This window comes from Carassius gibelio, chromosome A21, assembly GCF_023724105.1.
Source record: "Carassius gibelio isolate Cgi1373 ecotype wild population from Czech Republic chromosome A21, carGib1.2-hapl.c, whole genome shotgun sequence".
In the NCBI taxonomy this organism is placed as follows: Eukaryota; Metazoa; Chordata; class Actinopteri; order Cypriniformes; family Cyprinidae; genus Carassius; species Carassius gibelio.
The window spans coordinates 1,153,127-1,164,582 of record NC_068391.1 but is presented as its reverse complement, the minus strand read 5'-3'; the positions used below and the strand labels follow the sequence as shown (position 1 = coordinate 1,164,582).

Below are 11,456 nucleotides of genomic sequence, written 5' to 3'. Positions count from 1 at the left end.
AATAAGTATGCGTTTATCTGTTTCCACTAAAATAGCTTAACAGCAAAACTGCATACATTTAATTTGAAATAATCGAAATTCTATTTGGCCAGTGTAAAAGAATGAGATCATCTTAAATATCTGAGAACTATTTAAAGCCATTTTTTTATTCTAAAGCAAAGCAAGGAAACTATTTCCCTACTGTCTCTGTGTTAAACATGGTGTCACGTGCATGGGAATTCACATGGAAATGAAATGAAGATAGCAGCAGAACCCATCAGTGATTGTTGATGAGCGGAGACTGATCGGAGACAGACGACAACATGCAGTGACTCACAGACAGAAAGAGCCTTTCTTCTCAAGAATATCTCTCAGTATATAAGAGCACATCATAAAGTGTGCACTAGCAGAACTGTTACTGTAAAAAGATACAAAAGGTGCGAAGGCTTTGGAGTTTACAGATCTATATTTAATTCAGTTATTGTCTTGTGTGTTATATGATCACTGTAGGACTGTCTGTTCACTGTTGTTCTGAGAAGCCTTCAATGTGAACCATGTTCAAACCTGTTCAGTGTGAATGATCACACAGTTAGCTATTTCACAAACACTGAAGGACTTTGGTTTCCACCCGGTGACTTTTTTTGTGTTATTGCTGCGGAGTGAAAGTATTGTATCATGTTAAATATTTAGAGTGGTTTAGAATATCTAGAAATAGAGTATGTTTAGAAAGTCAGGCTTGTAACCCGAAGGTTGTGGGTGTTCATTTCACTACACCATCAGGATGTGAAGAAGTGCTCTCTCTAACTCTCTAACCACAACTGAGCAAGCCACTGAACTGAAAACCCCTAAATGTTATATGACACTTGAAGGTATAAAATGCTGAACAGAAATGACTCAAACTGTAGCCTATTTACACAATCTGTATAGATACATATACTTACAGTTCAGTTTTCTTATTACTAATTTACATGGGTTTTCTCTGTAAACTCTCTGTAAACCTGATCTGCAGCATCAGTCCATCTGTATTAAAACATTCAAGATAACCAGACCTTTCTTGTTTTATTTAACACTTTCTGTTGATGTAAACTATCATTCTGATGAATCAGAGAGATCAAGAACAGAGAATAAATGAAGGTCAGCTCTTATATGTGGATTCCTGAAACTTCAGTCAATTATATATTATAAGTAGATATGATGATATGCATTCATAGTTTTTTTGTTTTGTTTTGTTCCATTTATGTAATTTTTATAATCAGTAATAATGACACAAAGTAAAAAAAAAAAAAAAACTCTGGACCCTGAGCACTGGTGCACCACAAGGCTCTGTACTGAGTCCACTGTTATACACCTAGCTGCCTCATAACTCTCGAGTCTAAACACCGCAGATGATACCACAGTTGTGCTAAAACTGTAGTGGAAAGTGGCATTTCACCCTTTTAGCTCTGTGCGTCAGTTAAAACCTCTGAAATTAACCCAGCAGCGGAGGTTTTAGAACAGCAGCGGATACTTCCTTTCAGCTCATCACAATTAAAACCATTTTATATTTCACTGTTTGTAGTATTTAATTGTTTTATTTCAATCTGAACATCAAGGTTTGTTTTCAGTGAAACTGAAATGTAAATCTGTAAACACTTGTTACATTACCACACAGAGACTAGTAATAAAATAATATTAATTTTGTGATATTCAATGTGATTTTTATGTCTAGGAATGATAATTTATGCTATCTATGAATATTTCATGAATACAAAGACTACTTTTATTAATTTTATTAAATGTAATTGTAATTGTAGTCAATGTTGAGTAAACACTAATCTTTAATTTGAGACAATTGAGCAATAAAAAATTCACTAATAGACATCACCATACTTCCCCAGTTGATTGATTACATTAAAAACGGCACACAAGTTTTTTAAATGTTATGTTGAAATATGCAAATGTGACGTTGTCTAATTACATATGTACTAATTTGCATACATTTCCAGCACATACATTTGATTATTGGATAAAAGCAGGTTCAAAATTCTTGTTTGATTTAGATTTTATTACTAAATAAATCTGAAAAATAACTAAAAAAAAAAAACAATAGACTAGACTAGAGTAGAATGTTGTATAAAATCAGGCAAAGTGTGTGAGAACAACCAAAAGCATTCAGAAAATAGACAAGAATAACTGTGTGGCATCCCCTCTTCTTTTTAAAACGTCTGGGGTCTGAGGAGACAAGTCGCTCAAGTTTAGGAACAGGAATGTTGTCCCATTCTTGTCTAATACAGGCTACTAGTTGCTCAACTGTCTTAGGTCTTCTTTGTCTCATCTTCCTCTTTCTGATGCACCAAATGTTTTCTATGGGTGAAAGATCTGGACTGCAGGCTGGTCATTTCAGACCCGGATCCTTCTTCTACACAGCCATGATGTTGTAATTGATGCAGTATGTGGTCTGGCATTGTGATGTTGGAAAATGCAAGGTCTTCCCTAAAAGAGACGAGGTCTGGATGGGAGCATATGTTGTTCTAGAACTTGGATTTATCTTCCAGCATTGATGGTGTTCATCTTTCCAGATGTGTAAGCTGCCCATGCCACACACACTCATGCAACCCCATACCATCAGAGATGCAGGCTTCTGAACTGAGCAACGATAACAACTTGGGTTGTCCTTGTCCTCTTTAGTCCGGATGACATGGCGTCCCAGTTTTACAAAAAGAACTTCAAATTTTGATTCGTCTGACCACAGAACAGTTTCCACTTTGCCACAGTCCATTTAAAATGAGCCTTGGCCCAGAGAAAACGCCTGCGCTTCTGGAACATGTTTAGTTATGGCTTCTTTTTTGTCCTATAGAGTTTTAGCTGGTAACGGCGAATGGCATGGTGGATTGTGTTCACTGACAATGTTTTCTGGAAGTATTCCTGAGCCCGTGTTGTGATTTCCATTACAGTATCATTCCTGTATGTGATGCAGTACGTCTAAGAGCTGAAGATCACGAGCATCCAGTATGGTTTTCCAGCCTTGACCAGAATTGAGATTGTTCCAGATTCTCTGAATCTTTGGATGATATTATGCACTGTAGATGATGATAACTTCAAACTCTTGCAATTTCTCTCTGAGAAACTCTTTTCTGATTTTGCTTCACTATTTTTCGCCGCAGCATTGGGGGAATTGGTGATCCTCTGCCCATCTTGACTTCTGAGAGACACTGCCACTCTGAGAGGTTCTTTTTATACACAATCATGTTCCAAATTGACCTAATAAGTTGCAAATTGGTCCTACAGCTGTTCCTTATATGTACATTTAACTTTTCCGGCCTCTTATTGCTACCTGTCAACTTTTTTGGAATGTGTAGCTCTCATGAAATCCAAAATGAGCCAATATTTGGCATGACATTCAAAATGTCTCACTTTCAACATTTGATATGTTATCTATATTCTATTGTGAATAAAATATAAGTTTATGAGAATTGTAAATTATTCCATTTCTTTTTTACTTACAATTTGTACAGTGTCCCAACTTTTTTGGAATCGGGTTTGTACTAAATCTGTTGTAGGTAGGAGAAATAGTTGTGTAAAATTTGTGTCAAAATTTAATCAGTAGGACCAGCGGATCTGCTGATGAATACGATTTTATTTTAGAATTTTGGCTCCAGTGACAGGAAGTCAACTTGTTTAATAGATTTTCACACGTTTTTATTTTTTATTGTTTTTTTTTAGATGTCTTCAAACCATTGGTCTCTGGAAGGGTGTGTCCTGATACTTAAATAAATGTTAAGTGTATAACGGAACACAATGCTATTTTTAATGTCCCTCCCAAATGTCCCACCCACCTCTTCACTTTGGACTAGTTTCCTTAGTAGGGTTTATGTTCTAACAATTTTTATAAAGCTCAGAGTATTAATGTTTATTAAAGAGAAAATATGACACTATACACTATTAATAGTGTAGTAGTTTTTTACATACTGTGACAGTCCTTTTTGAATAGACTGGTTTCTTAGAAATGTCTTTCTATTGTAATGTGTTCTGAGGCCATGCACACAAAAATGACCACGTACACGCCTCAGTTCCTCTTTTATTCTGAAACAGAGCATAGCATTAATGTGAAAACGACAGCATGATTGCATTGTCATGCCACAATGGGATCACCATCAGACAGTACCCATGAGCCATCAATACAGTTAGGAATATAAACAAAATGAGAGTAGATGTAGTTGGATTTTCAGAATTTCAGCTATATATTCACACTAGTTTCATTTTGAGGAAACTGCATTTTTGGTAAGGGTTACATTTTTTTTTACAATCACTTTGCTACTATTTTCAGAACCTTGATGTCATTTTTCAAAACTTTAGACACAAAACTCAAAACGGTTATCACTTGTTACACAGGCTGTCTAATGTTCAAAACATTGCCTTGCGCATTCACATCTTTAAAGAAATCTTGCACTTGCACAATCATTGGCTCAAAACACAAATTTACTGTGAAATACCATTGAAACACTATTATAGATCACCCACACACAAGCAACCAATAGTTTCACTGTGTCATTGTTCGTACAATCATTAAATATTGTAGAACAAACACAGGTTTCATTATGGTACTACATGTACAGTAAATACATCTCTGTTAAAGTACTGCAGTACGGGTTAAGGAAGGGAGAGTATGGGGGTAAATGCAGGGTGGTAAACTGTGCATGGGCCTGAAACCATGCTTGCACACATGAGCATGATGGAACCTGACAGTGTCCCACACAATGACACAGGTCACACCTTCAGCTCTACAAACCTGATCGAGCTCCTCACGAAAGGTGACAAGGAGAGCTGCATTATATGGTCCAATATGAGCTCTGCGTCCCACCACACTAACCTCTGGTGGCCTTGTCCTCTGCCACGTTCATGCTCAGCTCTAATTGGTGACAATGAATCTTGTTATCTCGAAACATTCATGATTTACAGTAAACATGGAAGATTGTTTGTCTGTTTCCATACAACTATACATTAAGAGTAATGCAACAGTTACTTATCATTTTGAGCAGTTGTATCAATTGATAGTTAGATCATTGTAATGAAATGAATAGACACTCATTTGGAATGTAATGTGTGAATTGTCTTTTGAAAGAGTAGCACTTTGATGTTAAGTTGTGTCATATTGAACAGGTGATTTTTGTTGAATGAACAAATGATCTAAGTTTTATGTGGATTGTATCAAAGCAATTGAGAAAAGGGTTAGAGTTTTGAAAAATGTGCATTTTGATCATTAGTTGTGAGTTTTGTGTCTAGAGTTGTGAAAAATGACATCAAGGTTCTGAAAATAGTAACAAAGTGATTGTAAAAAAACTGTAATTTCCTGTCCTATTGTGTGTTTATGTTACTGCGTATGACAGCTTTTTAGTAAAATGTGATAATTTATTAGATCTTTGTTTCCTTTTTTTTTTTTTTTTGATTTGCATTCAGTGCTTTGAAATGTGTTTTTGTAGTTCTTCTTTTTTGACTAATCAAAAAAATAGTGTGTGTGTGTATGTATTGGCTGTAGTAACCCTGGTAGCTGGTGGTTGAGAGCACAAGAATAACTTGTTTCATTCCTACAATATGTGTATACACAAATTTGTTTTGACATTAGAATAATTTGTCAACTTTTGAGAACTGGGTCGCGTATGGGAGGAGCCTAATTATTCAGTCCTGTCAATCACAACAGCGTATAAAGCAGCAGTCATTTCACTGTCCAAATGTCCAGCTGAGCTTCAGGTTTGAGACCCCTACAAGAAAAACAAACCATTTCTAGTTTACCATTATCTATCAAGACTGGATGGCCAGGCGAACTCATGAAATGTGCTAAATATATGTATTTTACTATTACTATTTTATAACTCGAAAGATAATTAACACTTTATGTTAACAAACACAATTCAATATCCATGTTGTGAAGGCCATACTATGTGCAATCAAGTCTTGTATCAAAGACAACTGAATTTTAGAAATTTCTCTAGATTTCTCTTTTTGTTTTTAATCAGTTTTATGTTTTTAAAGTTAACACAAATCTGCAAACTTATCACAAATCTCTTTGGCCTTGTCATTGGGTATAAAGTATTTAAAAAAAAATAATGCAAAATGGCATAGTTGCTATAGCAATGACATCTAGTGGTTATTTTGGGGATTTTTTTTTTTCGTGTGGTGGAGTATATGCTTCATTTTATGTATACAGTACATCATAATTTTTTAGGAGTAGGCCTATGTGTGCCTGGCTGTAATAGGGTGTCCCACACATGACATGCTGAAAAAAACTATGTGGTTGCTCTGTTGACAGATCTACTAAGTACCTCTAGAAAATAAATGTAAAGAACAGCATGCAACTGTGCATTCAATGCTACTAAAGACTTGTTGTGCCATGCATGCCCTCGTTCTTTCTGCTTCAAATTGAGTTGCCATGTAATGAATAAATACTAGTATCTAATAAGTAAGCACTACTATCTAATAAATAGGCACTAGTATCTAATGAATAAGTACTAGTAGCTTTACAAAAGACACTAGCACCTAAAGAATAAGCAACAAAAAAAAATAAGTACTAGCAACCCGATCTCACAGCAATTCGTACATATTTTACAAGGTGTCTTATTCGTACAAATTCATAAGATTTTTGCCAAATCGTACGTATTTTACGAGTTGCACAATTAGTATGAATTTGTATGAATGACCTACATCTAACCCCTCCCCTAAACCTAACTGTTAAATACGTAAAATACGTACGAATTGGTCGTGAGATAGCATTGGTACTAGTAGTTAATGGAAAAGAGACTAATTTCTAAAAAATAAGTAACTTGAAAAAAGATGCTAGTACAGCTTATAGATTAACTGTTACTAAGGCTTTCCATATAGTCGATTGTTTATGAATAATATTATGAGTTGTTTTTTTTCCAAAATCGATACAGAACGCTGTTTGTCCTGTTCAACCTGTTTGACATTCAGATGATTCAGTCGGACTCCGCCAGCATTATAAAGTTAGTTTTCATATATTTCCCATCGTAACTTTAGTTTTACTTTGGTATTTGCAGGATAAACACGGTGCGATGCTTTTTACCACAGTAACTGTGTTTATTGTGAACTCTTTAGTAAAGCAACACATAATTAGCCATTACTTTAATACCTTTTTGTAATATAATTGTAATTCAGTGTTTCTTTATTTTCTGTTTTGCAGTTTCTTCATATAGGCTAACACACATCTCCAGCTCCTACAACAACATGACCGCATTTCCTCTGTGGGGCCAGTGCGAGCCAGGGCTTAAAGCGGCCGGGTGGAGCTCATAGCCCCGGGCCAGTAGCACGAGGCCAGAATAGCGCAGGGTTTCCACAGTGAAGCTTGAAGCACCGCTGCACGTCACTAAAACACGCCCTTTACACGCTTCTCAGAACAACGTCATGCAACCTCATCATTTCAACAAGTTATCAGAAAACTAAGAAATAAGTCACTGGAACATGCTCGATCACAAAACAAAGATGATAAAAGCGGCCGTTTGTTTGCATGCTTTGTTATATATTTAAATTCAAAAGCATCGATCTTTTAACTGTAGAATAAGTGATACATTGATCATATTGTTTTAATTTATCAGGACTCAAAATTATTCACACATAAATACACCTAATTCTATTTTATTTATTTATTTTTAACGCTTATGAAAATAGCCTGCTTATTCAGTCGAGTCTGTTTCTGTTAATTAGCCACAGTAGCCGTCATATTTAGAATGAATGATAATATCTCTATTTTTATAAAAGTTTAAATTTTTATTTTAAATAACTTTTTTACGCACCCCACGACCCCATCAGTACAAGCCCTGTGCTACGTCAAAGTATTAATAAAGTATGTATTTAGTACTGTGCTAAATCCTAATTTATTATTTAAATCCTAAAGTTGTTATTATTAGTTATCCTACTGGTAGATGTATGAACCTGAAGATAGACGTCTGTGGCAGTATGATTAATCCCATTATTTCTGTTTTTAAAAATCTAGAGAAATTCTAGAAAATCAAGATCTGCATCTTGCCGTAGCCTTACATTCACTTTTGGTTAAACGTCAAACCTATGAACCCCCCAAAAAAATAAAATAAACTGAGGCCTTATAATGATATGAATAAGCAGTATACAGCAGTAATTGGGGAAGTCCTGGCCTAATGGTTATAGAGTTTGACTCCTGACCCTAAGGTTGTGGGTTCAAGTCTTGGGCTGACAACACAATGAGTGAGGAGCCCTTGAGCAAGATACTGAACTGCTCCCCAGGTGCTGCAGCATAAATGGTGTGTTTGCGTGCTTGCGTGTGTGTGCTTGCGTGTGATTTAGAGACAGCTGACAGAACCGGTCTGATGTCTCTACTCGTGCTCTTCTTCTAGCAGCAGCACACCCTCCACAGTGTACAGAGACTCGTGTGAGTTTGCAGACGGAGCTCAGAGCAGGATTCACTCTGGACCTTTATCTCTTCAAGACTTCATCTTGATTCTGCACGGTTTTAGAAACATTCTGGATCATTCTGCATTCCTCCTCTTCTCACAGGTACAGGACTTTATTATTATTATTATTATTATTATTATTATTATTATAGCCTGCTTTACTGAGCAGCTTTATTTTCATATGGTGAGTGAATTATTTGCAATTTTATCAGAAATGCTTAATAGCTGACAAATTATTGAATGTTTGTAATAATATAATATAATGTTAGATTGTTATATATTGTCATTATAATCCTTGTTTTATTGTTCAAATTAGATAGAAATCAGGGATCAGACAGCTGCTCATCAGGAACTGATCTGATGTTGTGCTTGATATAATCTGAGCGGTTCCCAATCCCAGTCCTACAATCCCAGAGCGACGAGCATGAACTGTTTTCTGATTGATATGATCCCTACACAGTGTTCACTGCTCCCTACACTCCCTGAGCAGGGGAAGTCTGTTTAAGTTTTCTTCTGAACATTAGTTAATGGATTCTGCCTGCAGTGTCTTTTAAATCCATGTCTCACACTCTTTAACGCTCTTTGAATGACATGAGACGACGTTATAACAGATACTTATGAAATGTGTAGAGCGGGGCGGACAAGGATTGGAATTGGGAAACGCTGACTTAGATGACTGTAATTAAACTTTTCAAAAGTGTGCTTAACTGCTTAGAAGCAGATCTTTTAGAAGTGGTGAATGCCTCACTTCTTTCTGGGACATTTCCAAACTCCCTAAAACCTGCAGTTGTTAAGCCCCTCCTGAAAAAGACCAATCTTGAAAACACAATTTTAAGCAATTTCAGACCAATATCTAATCTTCCTTTTATAGGCAAAATTATAGAAAAGGTAGTTTTTAATCAGATGGACAAATACTTAAACTCAAATGGATAATTTTCAATCTGGTTTTCGACCGCATCACAGCACAGAGACAGCACTCATTAAGATAATAAATGAAATTCGCTTAAATTGTGACTCTGGTAAAATATGAGTGCTGGTATTGCTAGATCTCAGTGCTGCGTTTGACACTGTCGATCATAACATACTACTAGAGACACTGGAAAACTGGGTCAGGCTTTCTGGGATGGTACTCAAATGGTTCAGATCATACTTAGAAGGGAGAGGCTATTATGTGAGTCTAGGAGAGCATAAGTCTAAGTGGACGTCCATGACATGCGGAGTCCCACAAGGCTCGATCCTAGCACCGCTCTTGTTTAGCCTGTATATGCTTCCACTGAGTCAAATAATGAGAAAGAACCAAAACAAGGGGAGTCCTCCTTTAGTTTCTATGCTGCCCGCAGCTGGAATCAGCTTCCAGAAGACATCAGATGTGCTAAAACACTAGTCATATTTAATCTAGACTCAAAACTCATCTGTTTAGTTGTGCATTTATTGAATGAGCCCTGTGCTATGTCCGAACTGATAGCACTATATTTTCAATGTTTTTTTTTTAATATAAAATCATTTTCTAAGTTTAAAATTGCTTGTTTTATTTTTGTTATTTTTCTTCATGATTATTTTACTTTCTTTGATGTAAAGCACTTTGAATTTCCATTGTGTACGAAATGTGCTATATAAATAAACTTGCCTTGCCTTGCCTTGTAATTAAAATTATGATTTAACAGAGTCGAAATTGAGTATAGAAAGGAAAAAACACATACAGAAACTGCCATCAGAAACCACAGATGAGAAAAATGGAGGACAGAAATGAAACACAAACCACTGGATCTCAAGAGAAAAGCAGACAGAAATTTGATAGATGGCACAGTATTGACAGAAAAAGACCATGGTGTAAGTGTTTGTTCACATTCAGACAGATTCTTCAGACTTTCTGCAGATGAATGAAACAGATCTGTGATTGTTTAATAGACATGTATTATTGATCAAGAACATAAAGTTATACATTCACACAATGTATATAAGGATAATCTGATTTATATATATTTCTAGTGTCAGATGATCCAGGAGTGGAGGGAAAGTTTCATTCTGATGTTAAAAGCTGTTCAGCATCAGTGAGACACCAGCAGCTGAAGACCTGAACATCTTCATCTTCATCTTCATCTTCATCTTCATCTTCATCATTTTCTTCATCATCATCATCTTCATCATTGTCATCATCATCTTCATCATCTTCATCTTCATCATCATATTCATCATCTTTATCTTCATCATTGTCATCATCATCTTCATCATCTTCATCTTCATCATCATCATCTTCATCTTTATCTTCATCACCATCACCATCTTCATCATTGTCATCATCGTCATCATAATCATCTTCGTCATCTTCTTCATCACCATCATCATCATCATCATCTTCTTCTTCATCATCTTCATCTTCTTCCAGTCTCCAGACTCCAGAACTGTTTTCAGACTCATCTGATCACAAACTAACAGACTAATGAACCGTTTCTTTCTCAGATCTGTGTCTGAGAACCGTTTTATTGATCTGGAGCAGCACTTTATGAGATTATTTTCACATCTGCATCACACAGAGACTCGTTTTTCTTTGACAAAATATCAGTTTGAGTTTGCACTGCATCATATATATTTCATGCATTTTCATTTCTGTATTTCTGTATATTGTGATTCATTTAAGAGATTCTATCCACCTTATTTAATTCTAACAGAAACGCAGGCGTGACTATTTGTTATTAAATGTACAGTATCTGGCTTCCGCTGTTGTACAGTTCCAGTTATTTTTAGCACGTTATGTTTCCTGACATTGAAAAACCAGTCCAGTATTGTAGAGATTCTCAAGTCTGGCTCAGGATCCACTTTCCTGCAGAGTCTATCTCCAATCCTGATCAAACTCACTCTTTCTAGCGATCCTGAAGACCTTGATCAACCGGTTCAGGTGTGTTCGATGAGGGCTGGAGAAAAACCCTGAAACAACTGCCTTATTGCTTGTCATGTTATTTTAATGTATTATCATAATTACTGTATAAATACACCGGTCTGTAGTGTGAATAGATTTACCGTTTACAACACTCTAATCCTAGTTATTTCCACATTACAGCT

The 11,456-nt window shown here is 35.9% G+C and overlaps 1 protein-coding gene and 1 long non-coding RNA gene across 2 annotated transcripts in view; one reads left to right on the top strand and one right to left on the bottom strand.

Moving 5' to 3' along the window:
* Positions 1–7,469, bottom strand: part of LOC127941565 (alpha-adducin) — a 190,907-nt gene extending 183,438 nt beyond the window's left edge. The window contains exon 1 of the mRNA XM_052536751.1: positions 7,466–7,469. The gene's annotated coding sequence lies outside the window, so the exon portion shown is untranslated. The remainder of the gene's footprint in view (positions 1–7,465) is intronic.
* A 900-nt stretch (positions 7,470–8,369) lies between these two features.
* On the top strand, positions 8,370–10,650 carry LOC127941585 (uncharacterized). Its single transcript, XR_008149118.1, has 3 exons — positions 8,370–8,499; positions 10,061–10,226; positions 10,386–10,650. It is a non-coding gene; the product is annotated as an uncharacterized LOC127941585 (long non-coding RNA).
* Positions 10,651–11,456: the final 806 nt, after the last annotated feature.